Here is a 6,607-nt window from a genome sequence, read left to right on the forward strand (position 1 = left end):
ATTCATACCTTCTCCTCGATCTTTCGGTTCTTGGTCCGTGATTTTAGCTTGAGAACCACTGAGTTTTACAAAGCCTCTTTATTGTAATAAATGCTTCTTGAAAAGCAGAATCAGAAAACCATTTTACTTTCTCATGGCAGTCTAGATTCTTGAAATTAGCATGACCCGTGATCCCAGATTGGAAACCCCTGAGCTTTACAACACCGCTTTATTATGTACAATTTTTGCTATGAAATCCAAAAAGCATTCACAATTTCTCTTTTGACTTTCGATTCTTGCGAAATTAGCATGCCCGTGACTCCAGCTGGGTAACCACTGAGCTATGCAAAACCAATTTATTGTAGTAATTGCTTCATGAGACGCATAATCTGAATATCATTTTCACTTTCTCATCGCACTTAACGCACTTACCTGCTGGTGGTGACCAATCGATCAACTTTTCAGCGCAAAATGACATTCGGTTATTCAGATTTATGCTCTTGAAAATTCGAGGTGTGGCTTCGTCATATCTTCACCTTAAGATTCTTGAGAAATTAGCCTGGCACGTGATTCCAGATTGGAAATCTCTGAGCTTCACAACATCACTTTATTACAATTAGTGCTCCTTGACATATGGGTAATTCCACACCAAGTGTACACACCGTTATCGACCATCACGGATTTGGACCAAATTTTGTTGGAATGTTTGTTTAAGGACAAACGCCTTGAAATCCCGCTTCAACAGTGCATCAGAACTTCAGACGCACAAATCTCAAGAAGCAAGCTTCAAACAACCGTGCATTTTATTATTCTGCTCTTGCTCACTTATAATAAGCAAAAAATAAGAAGATCAGGTGCGCTGGTTTTGTTTACCAAGAGATTGGTGAAATCGTGGGTAGGTGCCAAAGTCGGCCATTGTGGCGACCATTTTGGGATTCCAACAAGTCTGTCCTTAAATGGAGGAAGAAAAAATCCAAATTTTGGTGCCGATCGAATCACCCCTCGGCCCGTGGCAGCACCCCTCGTCTTTGCCAATACAAGGAAAATCAAAGTATTCCCTTCGTTTTCTTAATTTATAACTTTGAAACTATAACATAGGGTTCCCTTATTAAGCATGTGGCTCCCGTTTTCATCCTACTAAAACCAAAGAATTGAAGTGCTTTTTGTTTTGTTTCTTATTTTTGTATTTTTTGTTAGAAGTGAGCAACTATGAAACCAAAAAGAACGGAATCAATAAGGCAATCCATGACGACTTTTCGCGATGGGGGTGACATCCAAAAATGTAAACACTGTGTGAGTACAACTTAACAAAGTTTCGTCAAGTGTCGTCGGTGCTTAACAAATTCCTTTGTGTTCAACTGTCACCCCGATCATCGAATGTCAAAAATACATGGTAAACAAAAAATATCAGCTGATCGCATCTGTCTCATGGATTGCCTTATCGGTGCCGTAATCGCTTGTTTTCGAATAGGATGAATGTGGGAGTGTGAGATTACTAATGGCACTCGTACCCTATACACATTTTTGACCTTCGGCCGTTTTGAACAGAATTGTTAGAGGAATATATATTTTTTTCAATACAGTGTTGCCAAACATGTTATTTTTCCCGAGATGAACTAGCCTAAGGTTAAAAATCTCGTTAATACAGACAAAAAAAAAACATGTTATTTTTCAGCTTAAAGTAAAGCTTAAAAACGCTGTATTGCTGGAACGGCCGAAAAGACCTCGGGAAGTTAAGGATAGACTTGTTAGAATCCCAAAATGGCTGCCACAAGGGCCGACTTTGGCACCTACTCACGATTTCGAAAGCACAAATCTCATCGTAAACAAAACCAGCGCACCTGAGCTTCTTATTTTAAGCTTATTACTCACTTGTAACAGAACTTGTAACACAAGAACAGAATAATAAAATGCACTGTTGTTTGAAGCTTGCTTCTTGAGATTTTTTGTGCATCTGAAATTCTGATGCACCGTTGAAGCGGGATTTCAAAACGTTTGGCCTTAAGCTTTTTCGATTGGAAAATGTCTGATAAACACACAATATACTCATTCGACGAAAAATCGCCTTGAAATTTTAAAATTGAAAAATAACCTGTTTGGCAACATTGTATCGCACTGAAGCTTGGCCTGCCTCACTTCAACTTAGTGTTATTTGAGCACTTCCACAGTTATTAATTGAAGGGCTTTATATGCCTGCCATTGCATGATTTTGTATATTGTGAGGCAAGTACAATTGTCAACACCGCTGGGCACTGGAGACAATGGCCTGGAAATTGGAATGGGCAAAACGTCAGATCTGAAAACTGGCACGGAAGAGAGAAAATAAGAGGGGGAGAAAAAGTAAATAATATCAAATGAGTGGAGTGGTAGAAGCTTGAGATTTATTAAAACTATATTTTTCTGTATAAAATAACTAAAATACTGAAATTTGAAGTAGAGGAGGACTGGTTAATGTCGTTGATGACCTGTAAGTAAAAATGAAAATAAAACCTGAAACGAAATAAGAATGAAATTAACATAAATAAATATTGTTGATGGTTAGGTGATTGCGGCACATTGAAAGCTGAATTTCGGACAGTTTCGGGAATTATATGCTAAATTAGGTGGAATACGGGAAACGGAATCAAAGAAACGTAAGTAGTAGAGAAACAGAAGAATGAAACAATCTAATAGTGAGAATTTGTTAATATTAGGTGTAGAGTTGCAAATCAAAATAAAACGGGAAGAGTACGAAGGCTGGAAAAGGAAACTACTTTGTAAGTAACAAACACAACAAATTATAACAAACTAATAAAAATAAAATTATTGCAGTTGAGCTGACCAAAAACTAGAGTCTGCTTCAGAACCTTCAGTTCCTGAAATCCGAACAACAATGTTACACTATGCCCAGGGAGTCGAGAAAAGTTTCCCGACTGGAACGGGAATCGAACCAACGTCTTCGGATTGGCGATCCATAGCCTTAACCACTAGGCTATCTGGAGACCCCAAATTGGGGTTTTAGTGTATTTCCGCAGACATAGAAGATCAGTTCAATCATATTTCATATATCGTAGAGCTGACTTGAATCGCTCAAACCGTTCTGAAGTTGAGATCTACGGTTTACAATATTGGCGATCTATGGAAAGGCCATGAATATCAGAATATATACCTTTTGATTAATACATGCAAAGCAATGGATCCACTGGTTTCGGTGTCTTCAATAAAAATTTCACCGCCTTCCGCAAACTTCAGGAACCTTGTTCGGTTTATGTTGCTGAGCTGGTAGCAATCAATTTCGCTTTGGGGATGATTTCAAACATGCCCGTAGACCATTTCTTCATCTTCTCGGATAGCCTTAGTTCGATTGAGGCACTCCGGTCGATGAAACCTGTAAAACATCCATCTTACTTTCTTACAAAAATAAGGGAGCAGATGGGTGCACTGGTCGAAAGATCATACAAGATTACCTTTGTATGGGTCCCCTCACATTGCTCAATTTATGGCAATGAGAAGGCGGACTCTCTCGCAAAGGTGGGCGCACAGGAAGGTGAGATCTATGATAGAAGAATTTCACATGATGAATTTTTCCATTTTGTTCGCCAGAGTTCTCTTCAAAGTTGGCAAAATGATTGGCGAGATGGCCAGCTGGGACGGTGGTTACATTCCATTATTCCTAATGTTTCTTTGCGAGTGTGGTGGTATGGTCTGGATGTAAGTCGCAATTTTTTTTTTTTTTTTTTATCTGTATTAACGAGATTTTTAGCCCGCGGCTAGTTCATCTCGGGACCCACGCTTTACTTCCCTTCCGAAGGAAGAACCCACATTTTGTGAGTTTGTCGGGAGTGGGATTCGATCCCAGGTCCTCGGCGTGATAGTCAAGTGTTCTAACCATCACACCAGGTCCGCTCCGAAAGTCGCAATTTCATTCGCGTGATGTCAAGACTTATGTCCAACCATTACTCGCTAGACGCGCATTTACACAGGATTAACCTCGCGTTGAGCAATGTTTGTACTAAGTGCGGTTCCGGTTATGATGACATCGACCACGTAGTTTGGCAATGCCCGGATAATGACGCCTCCAGAGCGCTACTTTTGGATACCCTTGAGGCCCGAGGTAGACAACCCTTTGTTCTTGTGAGAGATGTGTTGGGGACTCGCGATGTCACATACATGGGATGTATTTTCGACTTTCTTCGCTCTGCTGGTATAAAAGTTTAATTTGCTTGTGTTTTCTTCTCCAGTTTTTTTTCTCTGTTTTGTCCTCTTTGTGTTACCAAGCTGCTCCTGGCCATCCGGAAGACCAAGTCCCACAACAAGTTGGTACCAACACCACAAGGCACCGAATACGCTAGCAAGATGCGATTCACCCCCGGATGAGCAGCAGTGAAACCTTTGGCCCAATCCTTACCCTGTCCATCCCTCAAAATGTGACCTCCTAAACTCGAGCTGCCACGAGTACCCTGGCTTCCACCCATTACTAACAGATATCATTAAAAAGTTATTACTCTGTATAATGTATACTATTAAGTACAAAGAAAGATCCTCGGCTCCGTAAAGCGTTATACGCGATTGAGCCCCAAATAAACGAACTAGATAAAAAAAAAAATAATACATGCAATGCAAGTCATGTGGAACAAATCAGCAGCTCATCAGGGGTCAAAACATATAAGTAAAAGTATGCAATAAAAAAATGTTGTTTGGGATGGTACCATACCTTTCGTAAAGACGTAATTTACGTCAAAATGTTATCAACGAATGTTTTATTATCAGTAGGTCGGCTCCAGAGGCACGTTCTCCTTTTCATATTTTATTATAGTTATAGGTTGAATATTGATCTCGAAGCATTAAGGTCCTCATTCAACCAAATAGCAATTAATCCTGAAACTGCATAACCTTCTTCAATGGTAAGCGTCGTCATGCAGCTGCTCATGGCATGCTTACTTATCTTGCCCAACATAAAGCACCACGTGGCTCACTCTTTCGCATCCCTTACCATCCTCCCTCTCTCCGTAAGAAGGCACATATTGAGGCAACCGATCTCAAGGTGTTTGCGAAGGATTGCATCTCATCTTGCAAGTCGTCGTCGTCACCTTTTCGGCTTTCGGATTTGTTGCAATTGGATTTCCCTGACTGGACTCATTCAGAGCGCAGGGCCAGCAGCACCACACACCGCACCGTACCGGGATCACAACAATGCAAGGAAATCAGAGCAATTGCAACGGGCGGTGGCAGCTGCCGTCTTGAGGTTTTCTACCTTTCAGGCCGATCCAACTGCTGCTGCTTGAATCTTTGTATGGAAGCCTGGAAGGAAAATCAAATCTCGAGCAAACTGAACATTTATTCGGGAGTGGGGCAAAGTCAGGATGGCAAAAAATGGTCGTTTGACGAGAAGCAATGGGACCTTTCTTTTTTCCTTGGCTTAGGTGAATCATGTTTTTTTTGTCTGCATTCGTAGACGGCAAAAAATCGGACGGATCATGAGCAACGTCGAGCAACGACATGAAAAAATATTAAAGCTCTATACATTTCTAATTAGAGAGTTCAGAGAGGGAGACGAGCGCATCTGAGCATCGTTATTTTTTTTGCAGTTGGGCAACGTCCAATGAAGAAAAAAGAAATGGTAGTAGGTAATGTACAACATCTCATAACTAACCCAAGAATTAGATCAACCGTGAATGGGAAGGTGCTGCTCGTTCGTCTCGAGCCGAAGGAAAAAAAAGTCCAAAAACTCGACACACCTGGATATCTCCTTCGGTCTTGCTGACAAGGAAGGGGACCCGTTTCTTGATAATATTTTTATTTGCTTTCGATTTTACCCATCCTCGGCTGCGTCCCGTGAAAGTTATGCACCATTTATGAACCTTTCTTCTGGGCCCGATTCGGGATCACGCTCGTTTTGACGTCCCAGGAGTTACGACGACTGAGCTCGGCGCAGTCAACGGCAAGTCTATGGTGCCAAGAAGGAAATTTATGAACACTCGGAAGTGCAAGGAGGAGGAAAGTTTAAAGCGACACCACCCTTCTTGGGAAGGTCCGGGTGTCGCCTTGACAGTATGGAACTGGGATCAGGGATTTTCTTCCGTATGGGAAGTGGGGTGCAATCTCAGGGAGAATGTGATTTCGGTCGAGGTTGGGAATCTAGTTTGGATGATATACTTCAAATTGCTTCCGATATGTGATTTTTATTTCTCTTTTAATCAAAAGCGTAAACTAGTTAACGAACGTAAGGGGAGGACGAGGACGTGAAGGAAAGTATGAATTTTGACGGTTTTGGATGAGCTAATCAGGAACCAATTCAACGGTTTATGTGAAATCGCATAAAACAGAACACTACTTGGTTTGAAGCCTGTATCTGTAATAACTGGGACGCCGAAAGCAGAGCCGTATCATGGGCCATTTATGTGTGTTGATTTTTGATCGTCTCTATTATTATTTGCACAAAATTGGTCATAACTCAGGAACAGAGAAAAACCACATCTTGAAAATTTACAGAATATAGCTTATAAAATTTCCCTTCAAAAATATTTTTTTGGGAATTTTTCCGGACTTTGAAAATAGTTTTTTCCTACTTTTCCAACCGACTTTCCTCATCAGTGGAAAATTTTGAGGAAAACAATTTTTATTTTGTATTTTTTTTTTGAATTTGCTT

At 40.8% G+C, this 6,607-nt stretch overlaps 1 long non-coding RNA gene across 1 annotated transcript; it reads left to right on the forward strand.

The window, feature by feature from the left end:
- Nucleotides 1–2,218: 2,218 nt before the first annotated feature.
- Nucleotides 2,219–2,809, forward strand: LOC134291981 (uncharacterized). The gene is made up of 2 exons (XR_009999395.1): nt 2,219–2,612; nt 2,673–2,809. It is a non-coding gene; the product is annotated as an uncharacterized LOC134291981 (long non-coding RNA).
- Nucleotides 2,810–6,607: the final 3,798 nt, after the last annotated feature.

This window comes from Aedes albopictus, chromosome 3 (assembly GCF_035046485.1).
Source record: "Aedes albopictus strain Foshan chromosome 3, AalbF5, whole genome shotgun sequence".
NCBI lineage: Eukaryota > Metazoa > Arthropoda > Insecta > Diptera > Culicidae > Aedes > Aedes albopictus.